At 38.7% G+C, this 17,559-nt stretch overlaps 1 long non-coding RNA gene across 1 annotated transcript; it reads left to right on the forward strand.

The window, feature by feature from the left end:
- Window positions 1–921: 921 nt before the first annotated feature.
- On the forward strand, window positions 922–7,680 carry LOC310636457. Its single transcript, XR_014491723.1, has 3 exons — window positions 922–1,299; window positions 1,975–2,021; window positions 7,379–7,680. It is a non-coding gene; the product is annotated as an uncharacterized lncRNA (long non-coding RNA).
- The last annotated feature ends 9,879 nt before the right edge of the window (window positions 7,681–17,559 follow it).

A 17,559-nucleotide genomic window follows, 5' to 3' on the forward strand; every position in this document is an offset into this window, starting at 1 on the left:
CTACCTGCCTGAGCTTCTGGAATCTGTTTCTAGATTGGCAGTAGAGTTCCCTAGACTTATGGTCTTGGGGTATGTCAATTTGCCTTTTCTGGGTCGGGCTGTGAGAAAGCTTGGGGGTTCATGGTCACCATAATGGTCATGGAGTTATAACAGATCATGCAGCACCTCACATTAGCCTCACACCTGATCAGATGTTGCTGTTGGAGCAGCGGCTATATAATCTGAAATTGAGGGAGCTGTCAGTATTTTTCTTATCAATGTCAAATCACATTCCGATGAAAACTGGATTCTTTAGCACCATTATTCATTGCAGGGTGGCTGGATATAACAGATTGGCCATCCCCCAGCAACTGATGGACCTAGATGGGTTTTGGAGAGAGTTGGGGGCTGTTTCTGCTGGACTGCTGTTTTTAATCTGAAATCTTGGTAGACACTCAGAATAGGATAGTAACTGTGGCTTTAGATTGGATCATTCCTGTGGGGCCTCTCTCCTCTCATGGATCCCATCACTCTCCGTGATTCATAGAGGAGCTGAGGGAGATAAAAGAAAAGATGGCTAGAGCATCATTGTTACTCAGAGAAGTACAAACTTGATTGAACGTGGATTAGTACTGCTACTAAGGCCTCAGTAATGGCAATAACAGTGATAAAACATCAGAACTTCTCTGCCCTTATTGCATCAATGGACTGCTGTTCTTGCAGCCTTGTTTAGCATGACATTGGCCCTCTTGGGTAGAGGGAGCTCAGAGAACTACTTGCAGGGATGTATGGAAGAATCTGCTCAACATCTAACAAAGAAAGTAGCTTGAACATTTTTGGAATTGGACTCCAGCCTTGTTGCAGGTCCAGATCAGATGTCTTGCCTGGTTATTAGGGATAAATATTAAGAGACTGTGCAGTCCCAAAATGAATAGGGGGGAGGGGCAGAGAGGTTCAGGATAGCCACACCCTAGAATCTCAGAATATATCTAGTAGGTTAGAAGGTTACAGCTTTATTTTGACAAGATTCTGTCCACTAGGAATAAAATAAAGGATTGACTTCGTTGGATTTTGCTGTGTGCCTTGATCCTGCTAATCAATTTGCTGGATCTAATTCAAAGTGCTGATTTTTACCTTTAAAGCCCTTCATGACATGGGGCTTGGTTATTTGAAGTGCCATCTCTCTGGATTATATCTTCTTGTCCCATCAGATCCAAGAAGAGAGAAATGCTACAAGTCCCCTCTCTCAGGAAACTATACTTAGCAGTCCTTCTCTGCCATGGCACCTGTCTTATGGAATATTCTTCCTCCTGAAGTGAGGTCAGTTCCATTTCTCCTTATTTTCCAGAAGTCCCTCAAGACCTCACTTTGTCCTCAGACTTGGGAGTCTTAGGGGGGCGGTGAAATCTTGAGGTGGCTCTGTTGCTGATCAAATCTTTTGTGATGTGTGTTTATGTGCATGTTTAAATATGACTGTGTTTGACATGTTTATTCTTTTTATACTTTCCATTGCTGTTTGCTGCTCAGAGTCACTTCTTGTGAGATGGGTGGCCATATTAATTTGATAAATAAATAAATAGGTATCATAGCTCACCCAACTCAAAAGACTTTGTGGAGGTTATATCAAATTGAAATTACATGCTCAATGAAAATAAATCACATTCATAAAAATGACAAGTTAATCATAAATAATCAATTATTTATTATCTAATGTAAAAAAACAAAAAACAAAACTATAAAATCTAAGGGAAAGCAGCACCTAGTCCATTGTTTTGCAACTTCAGCAATTTTAAGATGTTTGGATATCAACTGGCTGGTTAAATTCTGGGAGTTGAAGTCTACACATAAAGTTGCTGAGATTGAGAAATGCTGATCTAATTCAATTCTCTTCCCAGTAGAATGTCTATGATTGAACAGCTTCTATCATTGGAAAATGTTCCTGGGTCTCCAATTATAACTTACTTATCATATAAATTTGTTTGTTTTCTCTTCTAGAAGTACCCGAGGAATTCAGTCCCACCTTCTTCATGACAGTCTTTCAGGTGACTTTCAAGTATTTGAAAACAGCCACCATACCTCTATGTAGCTTTCATCTTGTTTTTTTTATTGAAAAGTTTTATAAAAAATCCCCAAAACCAACCCCCCTCCCTCCCCCACTTCCCAGAGCTGAGTACAGGGTTACAAATATAATAATCATAATCTAACTAACATTAACCAACTATATAAATAACCAAGTTCATAATGCACTTTAACTCCCCTTTAACATAAATACAAGCAAAATAAAAGTAAACATAATAATAGTAAAAACATAAACAAATTAATATCCAAGTTATTAAACAATACAATATAGAAATAATAATACCATGTAATTAAAACTAATAAGAATTCCACTATAATAAACTATTAATAATAATAACAATCTAAAATTTACTCATAAGCTAAATGGAACTTTTTAGTCCCATATTTATTCTGAATATAGTCTATCCATCTTCTCCAGACCGAAATGTATCTTTCTTGCGAATGATCCTTCAGATAAGCAGAAATCTTAGCCATTTCTGCTAAATTTGACACTTTAAGCGTCCACTCTTCTATAGTAGGCAAGCTATCCTTCTTCCAATATTGCCCTACCAATAACCTTGCAGCTGTTATCAAGTTCAACATCTAGTTAGTTTCTTTAATATCACAATCTGTAATAACACCCAAGCTTTCATCTTGTTAAACATACCTTGTTCCGCCAAACATTCCTCTTTAAATTTTCCTCTGAAGTTTCTTATCATCTTTGTTGCTCTTCTGAACATACCCCAATTTATCAATTTCCATCTTACAATGCCCCACATTCAATTCAATATTCTAGATGCAACCTAACTGAAACAGAATAGAGACAAACAAGTACTTCTTTTGATCTTGATACTATTTATTTTTTTATACAGTAGGTCACACTATTCCAGATAATTAATAAGAACAATATCCACTGTAGGAACAAAAACCCCTTATTTATATTCCTCACCATTCACTGAGCCCATCTATCTCTCTAATCCAAGCCTACAGGTAAAAGTAAATCTTTAAAGACTGCTTAAAGATGGACAACTCTGGTTAGCAGCAGTGAATTTATAGAGGTATAAACACACATGTGAAAAAGGCTTTTCACTTAAACCCGTGCACACAACATGGGAATCAACTCTCCTCTCCTTTTGTTTCATATTATGGAGCTCATGGGAGGAAGCTCACCTAGCTCCACAAGTGAAGACAGCTGAGAAGAAGAGATGACCAGTCTGATATCAGGTGGGAACATATCAATGGAAAATGGACAATCAGTGAGAAGCAAGTTAAGACAAACAGCAGAAAAATTACCATCCTGTTAGCCTCTTTTCTGTTTTTGCATGTATATATATTTAAATCAGCTATCAAATCCCTCAGTCCCTACAAGTTGTTCTTGCACAGTCAGATAGCAGGAACCTGTGATTTGTTATTCAATTGCAATGTCCTTAGATTTAGATTCACAGCCTTGCTGCTGCAAAATTCCACTGGAGTTTTCTTACCACCTAAATCCCAATCAAATATCTCCAAGGAGGTTTGTTTGGATTGGGAACATAGCGTCAGGTGCAAGAAATCAGGAAGCAAAGCTAAGCAAATAAATACAGGTTTATTGCATGCTAATAAGATGATTAGGGGACTGGAGGCTAAAACATATAAGGAACAGCTGCTGGAATTGGGTATGTCTAGTTTAATGAAGAGAAGGACTAGGGGTGACATGATAGCAGTTTTCCAATATCTCAGGGGCTGCCACAAAGAGGAGGGACTCAAGCTATTCTCCAAAGCGCCCAAAGGCAGGACAAGAAGTAACAGATGGAAGCTTTGATTTCAGGTCAAGCTTCAGGGAGTTCCATTCAAAATGGAACTGGACATAGGCTCAGCTACTGTATATACATCATCTCCATAGGAACCTTCCAGCACATTTGGAACCACAGTTTCAGATAAGTCAAACTTCGGCCATCTAATATTCTGCTCACAGACTTCCAAAACTCTCGCATGGCGGTCAAGGGCAAAGCCACACTTTTGGTGAATTTCAAGGGGTTTGCAGGCCTGCTAGATGTTGTCGTGGTGGAAGGCCAACACACGAGCCTCATAGGGCTCCATTGGTTTGATGCATTGGGCATCCAAGTAACTGGCATTCACTGAACACAGGCGGCAAACTTGTCTTCAGTCTGCCAAGAGTTCACGGATATTTTCAGTTCAAGCCTAGGGGAGTACAAGGGTCCTTCAATAGCCTTGAAGCTTGATCCCCTGGTAATGCCAATATGGGTCAACCCTCATCGAGTGCCTTTCGCTTTAAAACCCAAAATCAATGCAGAGCTGGACAAGCTGGTGAGTCGGGGTTTTACAGCCCATAGACAGTGGAGAGTGGGAGACCCCCATATAATGCCACTTAAGGCCAATGGAGAAGTATGCATATGTGCTGACTATAAGTGCACCATTAACCAGGCACTTCAACAGCATGCGTACCCAGTGCCAGTTGTCAGCCATATTTTGGTACCATTGCAAGGTGGCTGCATGTTTGCCAAATTAGATTTGGCACAGGCCTACCAACAGCTGCCAGTGGATGAAGCCACGGCAGCTAACCAAACCACTGTCACCCATCAGGGGGCCTTCAAGGTCAAGCGCCTATAGTTTGGGGTGAGTGTGGCCCCAGGGATTTTCTAGGGAGTCATGGAGTGCATGCTCAAGGGCATTCCGGGGGTCTGCCCCTACTTCAATGATGTACTCATTGCTGGGGAGTCTACAGAACTTCTGGCTGAACAGCTTAGAGCTGTCCTTCAGTGGTTCCGCACAATGGGACTTAAAATTAAAAAAAGAAAAGTGCAGGATTGGGGTATAGTCAACTGAGTTCCTGGGGTTTTGCATCAATGCTGATGGCATTCATCCTGCGGATTCAAAGCTGAAAGCGATTCAGCAGGCACCAAGCCCTAGGTCCAAAGGAGAGCTTCAAGCCTTCTTGGGCCTTCTTAATTTTTACCATGCATTCTTCCCACATAAAGCTGCAGTGGCAGAGCTGCTACACTGTCTCTTAGACAAAAATGCTCAGTGACAGTGGACCAATATCCACGAAAGAAGTTTCCAGGCAGTCAAATCACTGCTGTCTTTGAACTCGGTGCTCACTCATTTTAATGAAAAGCTGCCAGTTTGCATCACATGTGATGCATCTCCATGTGGGGTTGAGGCTGTATTGATCCATTTGTTGGCTGATGGGAAGCAGTCTCCCATCGCTTATTATTCAAGGACTCTGTAATCTGCAGAGCGCAATTACATGCAGATTGACAAGGAGGCCTTGGCCATCATGGCAGGGTTAAAATTTCCATGACTATTTGTATGGCCACCATTTCATGGTCTTTATGGACTACAAGCCACTTCTAGGGTTGTTCACCAAACAGGCAGACACCTCAGATTCTATTTCCTAGAATGCTGAGGTAGTCTATATTCCTTTCAGCCTACAGCTACAGGCTGATTCACAAACTGGGCAAAGAAATGGGCCATGCAGACGGCCTTAGCAGATTGCCCCTGCCACACGTGGAGCCAGATTCGGCTCCGGCTGCACACATCCTAGCCATACAGGATTTGCCAGTGTCTCCTCTCCATGCTGGAGACATAGCTGCTGAAGTGGCAGCTGACAGGACACTTAATCACATGCTTACTTGGGTTCACACAGGATTGGTGGACAAATGCCCAGGGCCAGAATTCCAAAGTTTTTTCAATGGAAAGATGAGCTTTCAGCTCATAAAGGGTGCATTCTGTGGGGAAGTAGAGTCATAGTTCCCAGCTCATTAAGGCACAGAGTTCTTGAGTCTCTGCATGAATAGTCTGGATGAAGGCACTGGCGAGGAGCTACCTTTGGTGGCCAGGGCTAGATAAAGCTATCAAGGCCCAAGTACAAGGTTGCTACACATGTCAACAATCCAGGCCGGAAATGCCACAGGCCCCTGTCCGCCAATGGGAGGACACTCACACACCATGGTCAAGAATCCACATCGACTTTGCCGGCCCCTTTCAGGGACAGTTGTTTTTAATAATGGTTGACAGCCACTCTAAATGGTTGGAGGTTGTACCAATTTCCACTATGACTACTGCTAGGACCATCCAGGTGCTGCCCAGAATATTTGCAACACATGGGCTTCCAGACATCTTAGTCTCAGACAATGGGGCTCAGTTCACCGCTTCAGAATTCCAGAAGTTTCTCATAAGGCATGCCACGTCAGCTCCTTTTCACCCATCATTGAACAGGCAAGTGGAATGCATGGTCCGCACAACCAAGGAATCCCTGAAAAGAATTGTCACGGGATTGGCATCACAGACTGGCCAATTTTCTACTCTGCCAGCACACAACACCCTGCACCACCACGGGCAAGAGCCCAGCCAAGCTTTGCTGGGGCAGGCATTTGATCACCAAACTGGACAGGCTGCACCCCAACAGAGTCACTTCAGACAATGCACAGCCAAAGATGCCAAGAAGTTTTCAAGTGGGTGACCAGGTTTGGACCCAGAATTACGGGCAAGGGGCTTTGTGGGTGGCAGCAGAGGTTGTTAAGGTGTCAGGACCACTTTCCTACGAGGTGGTCCTGGAAGATGGGCAAGTCATTCGCCAGCACATTGATCAGCTGTGTCAGCAACTAGCAGATCAGTCACTGGCTCAGGACTCCCAAGAGGGCAGCACACGGGAACCGCATGTCAGCAGTCCAACAGAGCAGTTTGCATGCTCTGAGAGAACTCTTGGGCATGGTGACAGGGAAATGGCCATAGAAGAGTCCCCTCCTGACTGTGTTCCAGGATCTGGACAGACAAACTGCACTGAGAAGCAGCCCTGCAGACTTCGATGCACAATTGGACTTTGGTTTGGGCCGACCAGGACTGGCCTGCCAAAGCGACTCAAGTCACTCCGACTCCACTGAACCTCAGAGCCCTGGTCTACCCAGCCTGGCAGGCAAGCAGGTAGACCAGGAGATCACTGTAACCCCTAGACGTTGTGAACAGTCAAGAAGGCTGCCTAATTATCTGAAAGATTATGTCAAATAATTGAAAGTTTGTGCTATAGCAGGAAGGGTTGTAATGTATTGGCCATTTTTCTGTATAAAATCACTTGCTTAATGTCTAATGTCTGACCTACTTTTGTCTGTGTTATGTAACGGTTGCTGTACTGAGCCAGACTTGCTGTCTCCAGGCTGATAATGAGGTTTGGGGTGGGAAAATGCTGCTTTAAACCTGTTGGTCGCCACCTAGAGGTCAACTGTATAAATAGCTGTGCAGCTATTTATACAGCTTGTATAAATAGCTTGTTTCTGTTCTATTCTGAGTTAATAAACTTGTTGCTGTTTCAACACATCGTTTTGCTTAATGCCTTCAACCCCAGGGGGAGGGCCTTCTCTGTGGGCGCTCCGGCTTTATGGAACCAGCTGCCGGTCGAGCTCAGGATGGCACCGGACCTTCGCTCCTTCCGACGCGGTCTGAAGACCCATTTATTTGAACAAGCTGGCCTGGCCTGATGGGGGATGTTAGGGTTTTTAATGGGGTTTTTTACATTGTTATTGTCTTTATCTGGGCTATTATTTAATCCTTTTTAATTTTTGTATTCTCTATTTATATGTGCCCTGTTCACCGCCCTGAGTCCTTCGGGAGAAGGGCGGTATATAAATATAATAAAATAAATAAAAAATAAATAAATATAACATTAGTAATTATTCATTAAAGTCTTACCAATGAGAACATGAGATGTTTAGTTGGGCAGCCTAATTGTATAACAATGTGCTCTTGTATAACAATGTGCCATAGTTATTATACAAATGGGAGTATTTTTTACTTAATTGAAAGCATATGAAAACTATATCATGATAAAGCAAAATAGATTTCTTTTTTTATTGAAAAGTTTTACAAAACTTTTAATAATAACCCCCCTCCCCATCAACCCTCCCCCCTTCCCTCCCCCCCCAGACTTCCCAAAGCAGAATACAGGGTATTACATATAGCAATCTTATGCAAACATATGCTAAATATCTATTACAACGTTAACAAACCTTCCACCCTTTAACTCCCTTATAACAAAACTGAAGTAATTACAATAATACTTCTACAATTGTAAAAATTATTCATATGCTATTTGAAACTTTTTAGTCCCATATTTGTTCTGAATATAATCAATCCATCTTTTCCATTCCAAAATATATTTTTCTTGTGACTGTTCTTTCAAATATGCTGAAACTTTTGCCATTTCAGCTACGTCCATTACTTTAAGTATCCATTGTTCTATTGTAGGTAAATCTTCTTTCTTCCAATGTTGCGCCACCAAAAGTCTGGCTGCCATTATTAAGTGTAACATTAATTTAGTTTCTATAACAGTACAATCCGAAATAATCCCCAATAAGAATAGCTGCCGAATAAATCTTATTTTTTTCTTTAAAACTTTCTGAAAAATCCACCATATTTTTATCCAAAAGGCTTTAACATTTTTACATGTCCACCATATATGATAATAAGTTGCCTCTTCACTACCACATCTCCAACACTTAGGTGGTTGATTTGGATACATACATGCTAACTTTTTAGGATCTAAATGCCATCTATAAAACATCTTGTAAAAATTCTCTCTTAGGTTTTGTGCTTGCATAAATTTTACATTTCTAACCCAATTTTTTCCCAAGTATCCATCATTATGGGCTCTTGAATATTCTGAGCCCATTTTATCATACAATCTTTAACTAACTCCGATTCTGAATCAATCTCTATAAGAGCATTATATAACCTTTTTATATGCGATTGACTTTGATCTCTAATTTGCTTTATCAAATTTTCATCAGCTTTTACTATACCAATTTTCTGATCTTCTATCCATCTAGCTTGTAATTGTATAAACTGAAACCAAGTCTGTACTATCTTTTCTTCCTTTAAAACATTTAAAGGTTTCACTTTCAAAATATTCCCTTCCATCCTAAGAAGTTCTTGATAGGTAATCACATCTTGTTTCTGCTCCACATTTATATTTCCTATTGCATGTCTAGGTATTGCCCATATAGGTATTTTATTATTTAATATATATTGGTACTTTTTCCAAACTCAGAGCAAAGCGTTCCTTAAGATATGAGTCTTAAAAATATTATCCACCTTTTTGTCATAAAATAAATACGCATGCCATCCATACAATAAATCATACCCCTCAATATTCAATATTCTTTCATCCGTTAAATTGAACCAATTACTAATTGTTGATAACACAACTGCATCATAATATAATCTCAAATTGGGCATCTTCAAACCCCCTCTCTCACGTGCATCTTGCATTATTTTAAGCTTTACTCTCGGTCTTTTCCCTGCCCAGATAAATTTATTAATACCTTTTTGCCACTCATTTAAATTTGTGTCTTTCTTACGTATTAGTATCATTTGGAACAAAAATAAAAATTTTGGTAAGACATTCATCTTCACGGCTGCTATTCTCCCCAATCAAGACAATTGTAATTTTTTCCAACTATCAATCTCCTTTTGTACTTTTTGCCATAACAATTCATAATTGTTTTTATATAATTTCACATTCGATGCTGTGATATATACCCCCAAGTATTTAACCTTTTTTACTATTTCAAATCCTGTTGATTTTTCTAACGCTTCTCTTTGTTTTACAGTCATATTTTTGTTAATATTTTAGTCTTTTACTTATTAACTTTAAAACCAGAAACTTGTCTATATTGTATTATCACATCCAGTAATTCTAAAACTGATTGAGTAGGTTGACTTAAAGTAACAACCAAGTCATCTGCAAATGCTCTCAATCTATAATCTTGATGCCTAATTTTAATTCCCTTTATTCCTTTAACAAGGCATCCCTGCCTTGTTCCTTTTTCAATTTTACAAATTTCTGTTAAGTTACCATTAACAATTATTTGTGCTGTTTGCTTTTGATATATTGCTTTAATAGCCTGTAAAAAATAATCCCCAAATTCCATCTTTTCTATTACTTTCAATAAAAATTGCCAATTCAATTAATCAAAAGCCTTCTCTGCATCTAAAAATATCAATGCAGCAGAGACTTGGTTGTTTCTTTCCAAATATTCCAATAAGTTAACAATTTGTCTTACATTATACTTCATTTGTCTACCAGTTATAAACCCTGACTGATCATTATGTATCACTTGTTGCATTATATTCATTATTCTATTTGCCAATACTTTAGCAAATATCTTATAATCAGTGTTTAAAAGAGATATTGGTCTATAATTCTTTGGTTGACTAAGATCTTGATCCTTCTTTGGAATCAATGTTATGAAAGCTGTTCTCCATGATGGGGGCACTACTCCCCCAAGTTGAATTGTTCTAAATAAATCCTTCAAAGGCTCCACCATTTTTGACTGCAAATTTTTATAATAACTAGCTGTCAATCCATCTGTCCCTGGTGATTTACTCAATTACAACTGTTTAATTGCTAAAACAATCTCTTCAGAAGTTATTAACTGATTCATTCCATCCCACTGCTCTTGAGTAACCTTAGGAATATTCACCTCTTGTAAATATTTATATCTACTCCCCCAAGTTGAATTGTTCTAAATAAATCCTTCAAAGGCTCCACCATTTCTGACTGCAAATTTTTTATAATAACTAGCTGTCAATCCATCTGTCCCTGGTGATTTACCCAATTTCAACTGTTTAATTGCTAAAACAATCTCTTCAGAAGTTATTAACTGATTGATTCCATCCCGCTGCTCTTGAGTAACCTTAGGAATATTCACCTCTTGTAAATATTTATCTATATCTATACTTTGAATTGTATCACTTGCATATAATTTAGAATAAAATTCTGAACATACCTTTCTGATAATATCTTGTTGATAAACCTTTTTACCTTTATATTCTATTTATCATCCGAGACTTTTCTTTTTTTCTTAACAAGTAAGCTAACCATCTACCTGGCTTATTAGCATTATAAAAAGTATTATGTTTAGTGTATCATATGTTGGTTGCCACCTGGTCTGCCATCAACATATTAAACTGCCCTTTCAATAAGTTAGTTGTTTCTTTCACTTTCTTATCAGCTGGGTTCAAGATAAGTAACCTCTCCTTCATCTTTATTTCCTCTTCTAACTCCTTTCGCTTTTGTTCCTTTTTACGTCTATACTTAGTATTCAAATGTATTAGGACTCCTCTCATATAAGCTTTACTTGCATCCCAAACCATTTCAATCGAGGTGCCCTTATGCATATTCATTACAAAAAATTCTCTCATTTGTTTTCTACATTCATTTACAATTTCCTCATATCTAAACAAATTTTCATTTAATCTCCAAGATCTTCTATCCCTTTTCTCTTGAACCAGATCCATCCACACTGGACTATGATCTGTTAATGTTCTTGGGCATATCTTAATTTTCTTCACCCTAGGAAAAAAATCATTGGTAATTAGTATAAAATCAATCCTTGAAAAAGATTGGTGCCTATCTGAAAAAAATGTAAAATCCCTCTCTTCCATATTTCGCTCTCTCCAAATGTCTCTCAATTCCAGGTCATCCATAAGCTCAAAAAAAGATCTAGGCAGTTTCGCATGGTTTGATATTCCATTAGAAGACCTTCTTTTGTCTCTTCCTGTGTCCAAAACTCCATTCCAATCTCCCATTAAAATACAAGATTTATAATCCCATTGGGTTATTCTATCATGTAAAAGTTTATAAAACTTTTCTTGATGTTGATTTGGTGCGTATATTCCAACCAAAAGTATTATCTTTCCTTCTATTATAAGTTTAATTGCAATATATTGTCCTTGTGCATCTGCCTCAATTAATTTAGCAGTTAAATCTTTCTTTAAGTATATAACTACTCCATTCTTCTTATCCGGGGCAAATGCAACAAAATGTATTCCCAATCTAGAGTTTGTCAAATACTTTTGGTCTACTACTCTAATATGTGTCTCTTGCAAGCAAATAACATCATTTTTATATTGTTTCAAATAATGAAATATTTTTTCCTCTTTTGTGACGAATTTAAGCCATTAACATTCCAAGTTAGAAACTTGGTCGCCATCTTTTGTGACTAGAAGCTTTTGGAACAATTCCTGCAGATTCATATGAACCTGTTGCTTTGGTCTTGCCCCTCCCACTGCTTCCATTTTAGTAACTTCTTGAGTTTTAATTTGATCTTGCTGTTTCTGCTGTTCTTGCACTTTTCGTCTGGCTGCTGCTCGCGTCACTCTTTGGCCTCTAGGTTCCTCTATTGATTTCAAAGGCTGGTCCATATCCACAACTAATTGTAGTTCTTCAACCAACAAATTTGAACCTTCCGCATAAATCTGTTTCTCTTCCATTTGAGCCTGTTTTTTCTCTCCTTCGCTTCTTTTTTTTTTCAGGAAATAGTGGTAAATCTGCTTTCAGCACATTAAAATAAAATTCTTTTGCTTTCCCTATTGTATTAAGACAATATCTAGTACCTAAGTAGTTGACCACTATTCCAACCGGTATATCCCATCTGAACTGATGCTACCTTTTTTTCAATTCATTTACCAGAAAAGCAAACTCTTTCCTTTTTCTTAAATTTTTTGGAGGAATTTCTTTCAATATCAAAACCTCTTGATTTTCTACTTCGAACCTTTTGTTATAAAAAGCTTGAATAATTTCATTTTGAATCACCCTCTTCGAAAAATAAATCACCACATCTCTTGGTAAATTACTCTGCTTCGCAATCCAGGAGTTGACTCTAAAAACTTTTTCAATTTCCCGTATGAAATCCTCAACTTGCCAACCCATTATTGGAGCAAAGGCCTTTGCCAGTATCTCTCTCAGGTTTTCCTGTTTGTTCTCCTTCAGTCCTCTAATTCTTAAAGCAAATTCTATTTCTCTATATTGTAGCATTATTGTTTCATCTTCCATCTTTTCCATTTTATTTTGAGCCTCAGTCATCTTATCTTCCAAAGCAATATTGCCTTGAGTTAATTCTTCCATACGATCATCCATGTTTTGAATATGTTGTGCCAGTCCCTGAAATGCCAATAGAATATCTTCCCTTATTTCTTTATTTTTAATCTGCATAGTTTCTTTAATTTCTCCAATCTCTTCTGACATTAACTCAAATTTATCATTCATTTTTTCATCTATTTTTTCCATCTTATCTTCTATTTTTTCCATCTTATCATTTATTTCTTTAGTTTGAGATTTCAAAGCCTCCTGCAGGTCTTTTAATGTCAAAGTTTGTGGGGGGGCATTAAAGCCTGTAAGTTTGATTGCTGTGCTGGCGAAGTCCCTGCACTTCTGGGGGCTCCAGGTTTTGATGGTTTTAATGACATCTTAAATCAATTTTATTCTCTGTATTCAAAAAGATTAATCCAGTCAAAATGTTTATAGTGTTGCTGTTCTCTTCTTAAAATTCTTTTAGGTTCTTATAATTTTCTTATAGTCTTTACAGTTTTCAATATCCAAACAGTCACTTTCACTTTCAAAGCACTTTCGATTCTCTGTTACAAAGAATCATTCAGGCACCATCTTCCCTTTCTTTTTAAAAGGACAGAAAGAAATTTGAGATTCCAGAGTTAAAGTCTTATACTTGTTTATACTGCTCCCGCATCCGCTCTGCCTGCATTAATTCCTCAAGATAACAAATCAAGTCAAGTCCAGCAGGAGTGGATTCAGCATCTTGCTCTGCTTTGAAGCAGAGAAATCCTCCGATCTGGAGTGTTTCCAGGCTTCGGGGGGGGGCTCTCACCCTCCAAGCCCCAGAATAAACATTCTGGGGCTCTAGGGGGCTCTACCCTTACCTGGAATCTCCCCTTCCCCTCTTCGCCTGAGGGAAAGGGTTTTCAGCCATGGGACAGCTGATTGTCAGCTGCGCCGTGGCTTTAACGGAGTCAGAGGGCTGGTGGTCAATTTCAACTGTCCTCACCGCTGAAGCGCCACCTGGAAGTCCATAAAGCAAAATAGATTTCTAATGTGAATTATGAAGTATACAAAATATGCTTTAATTTGATATATTTAAGAGTTTAATTAACTCAAATTGGTTCTATTCCAAGCTAATGACACTGATCAATTGCAAAAATATTACCTCTGTATCAGCAATTTCCCAACATCAATTCTCAGAACAATTTCCAAAGATGCATGGAGTCCTTGGTGTTCTATCACTTGGTTGATTGCATGCTGATGTTTCATTAGACAACTAGGTAACATCATCCGTGCTAGGTGCCAATCTTCTATTGCTTCCAAAGGTGCTCTTGAAGCACTGACATAGATAATTTGGAAACCACTTACACATCCTGAGAATTGACATAAGGACTTGATTTAGCAACCTAATATAAGTGAACACTGATGTGGACATGAACCCATTTAAAGTAAATATATGTCATGTAGATATTGCAGTTAAGAAAATAATTTGAACTATGATGTAAAAGTAAATTGAAAGCTGATTTTAAGATGAATACTTAATTCTGGCAGAACATGAAGATGCCCTTAGAACTGTGGACAAATGTTCATTAATGCTACTAGTTTCACCAATGTTTTAATTAGTTGAATCAAGTTTCAGCACAACCAATTGTTTTTTTTTAATAAAATAAGGAAATCTTTTGGATGTATCAGAAACCAGAGATCAAAATCTGAAGCTATCAACTTTAAAGCATGAATTTCTGCATGTTTGATATCCTATTTAGATATCCTGTTTGGCACATTTGAGTTTAGAACTTAAGTTCATTACAAATATAATGGTTAAAAATACCAAAATGTAACACTCAACTTAAGAGCAACCATTTATGTATGGGGACATTTGGTAAGTTTATTACAAATGTAAAAATACTGAAAAGTCTGCAATGGTTAAAAAAAGGTTGATGATGACTGGCAACATACAGAAGAACCTAAATTGAGTCCCTGACATTGTCAGTTAAAGAATTATGGGTAGTTTGGGCCATAATTGTCTTTTTAAACTGCCCAATATTGAAAGTTGTTAGAGAAATGGAGTGGATTATTTTTCCATATTTCTTTAGAGGAACAAAAAATTCTTATTAATTTCTCAAAAGCAAAACCTTACTAGTGACAACAGCATTGCTACCAAAAGCCCATAGAAGTTACTTTTTGATGACTTCTTTCAGGATTTAATAGAAAATTGAAAATCCAGGCCAGGGTGCCCCAATCAATTGGAAAGATAATTAGCAAAACATTTTAGATATTTAACAATTTTGCTAAATATCTAAAATTTGCTAAATAAGTGAAATAACACTGTACTCCAACTATGAAACTCTCTAAAATTTTCTTCTGTGAAAAAAAACCTGTCAAGAAAATTATATTTCATTCCACTGAGTGAAAGCTAGTAGGAAAAAAAGTACAGAAGGTAAGTAAATATATATAATATGAGAAAAACACATACCCTATAAAAGTTAACAGTATATAGTTTAAGACAAGAAGAAAAGACCAAGCAATTATCTTGTCTTCATAATGACTAATATTAAAATAATTTAGAGATGCAAAATCCCGTAGGAGCTGGTAGAATGGAAGTGAGGAATGAATAATATTTCTACATTGTTTTCACTTTCTATTTTATCATATTCCTTTCTTTTGAAATCAGTGGTGATATGCAGGTTCTGAGGTTTTGCTGGTAAAAAATACAGGAAACCAGAAGTTGCCTTCAAGCTTTACGTTTTTATTCAGCTAAACATCTGCACATTCACAACTGATATTTGCTATACTGTCCCCTAATTCCGGGTCAACATAATCCCCTCTTTCATACTTAGAACAGTGGGCAAAAGTATGAACACAGGATAGGTTTCTGCAGTATGCAGGCCACATTGTTGAGGACAGGCAGAGGTGAGTAAGGGCAAGCAGTGAATGACACAACAGGATACAAGAACAAGGAATACTACAAAGAGAGTACCAAGAATAATTCCCTAAACCATCCCCATACAGTATCAGTAGAAATCTTCAGATCTTTAGGGTAATTCCTAATTCCTTCCTCCATGAGATGAATGGTATCCTTATGTTGGATAATATGAACAGAGGGAAAGATAATCCCTATGGTACATGTACCAGATCAGTAAGCTGGCAAAGACATATAGGCAAACCGACCACAAAGGAACCACCAGTCCAGGTGTTTAGCAAAATAAATGCCTGGTTTGCCTTCCAACTCCTCAGGCATATAAGCTCTAACACCAGACATATAAGTGATGAGTCCCATTGCTGCAAACAAACTACAAAGAGCAGAGGGGATCTTCTTGTAGTCAAAGCCAAAGGTCTGATGACATCTATGCCAACCATCCCACATGCCAGTACTGACCTTCCATGTAACTGTGCAAGGTGTATAGATCCCTAACTTATCTCTGGAAGAAGAACTTTCCTGCCCCAAACACAGGAAGAGTCCAGCCCCTTGTTACATTGGTCATGCTGAACACGAAGGCTTCCAAGGGTGTAGTTTCCATGTATATCAGTGGGGGATATAAGTGCACAGATTCAGCAATCTGTTACATTCAAAAGCTGAACCCATGCTTGCATATCCAGTATATGGGTGTTGGAGCCCAAAGTCCCAAAAGATGGACTGGGAAATTTTGGGGACCACCTCCCATAATTGGGGACCAATGCCTATAATCTGCCCATAATCCCCCCCCCACAAAAGAGACCATGGTGTAGGGAAAGAAAAGCAAGACAGAATACCAAAAAAGAAAGGATGAAAAACCCAAACAAAACCCAGATGTCAGCCAAGAGAAGTGACACCTGCAGTGTAAGTAAGCAGGAAGCCAGTGAGAGGAAATCGTCCATGTAGAAGCCCGGCAGGCACAGGTATCACAATGACCAAAACGTCCCGGCATACAGATCAGCTTCAGAAGCTTCAGTCCAAGGTCTTTCTCAGCACCAGGGGGCCACAGTCCAAGCAACTTGGTCCTCAGTGTCAGAAGGTGGTGAAGAAGAGTGAAGACGACTGATGAATCCAAGCACAAAGTCCAACAACCTTGACCACCATGTGGGTAATGAGAAGAACAATGAAGGGTCCTTTCCAGCATTCAGCTAAAGGACCAGAATCAGTCCAGGACGTGACAAGGACTCAAACACCAGGAAGGAAAGGATGGAGTGGATGATTCACCCCTGGATGATGGAGGGCCTGGACAACTTGAGAAATGGAAGAAACATCATTAGCAAGAGGATGTATACATCCTCTGAGGGCCTGGTCTCCAACAACAGGGAGGGAAGTGGATAAGGCAAATGAGAAAGAAAGGGCTGACCATACACCATCCCAAAGGGGAACAGGCCTCCCTGTGTGTACTGAACACTGGAGCCTATAGGACAGATGAAACTACCAAAAAACACCCAGGGCCTGAATTTCCTGATGGATAATGGCAGGGAAAGGCCTCATTCCCTCCAGAAAAAGCATCCACAAAAACTTGCAAGTACTTAAAACCCCATGTCCATGGCAACTCAGTAAAATCAATTTCCCCAAAACTAGCAGGATCCTGGCCAGCCCCAAGACTCCCCAAGGGGAACTTAGTAATTTCCACAGGTCATTACATCCACAAATCACACATCGCCTGATCATTGTGAGGGTCCTGTTATAGATCCCAGGACAAATATAGTCCATTATAAGAAACTTAGCCATGGCC

This window comes from Vipera ursinii, assembly GCF_947247035.1.
Source record: "Vipera ursinii genome assembly, chromosome: 2".
Classification (NCBI taxonomy): domain Eukaryota; kingdom Metazoa; phylum Chordata; class Lepidosauria; order Squamata; family Viperidae; genus Vipera; species Vipera ursinii.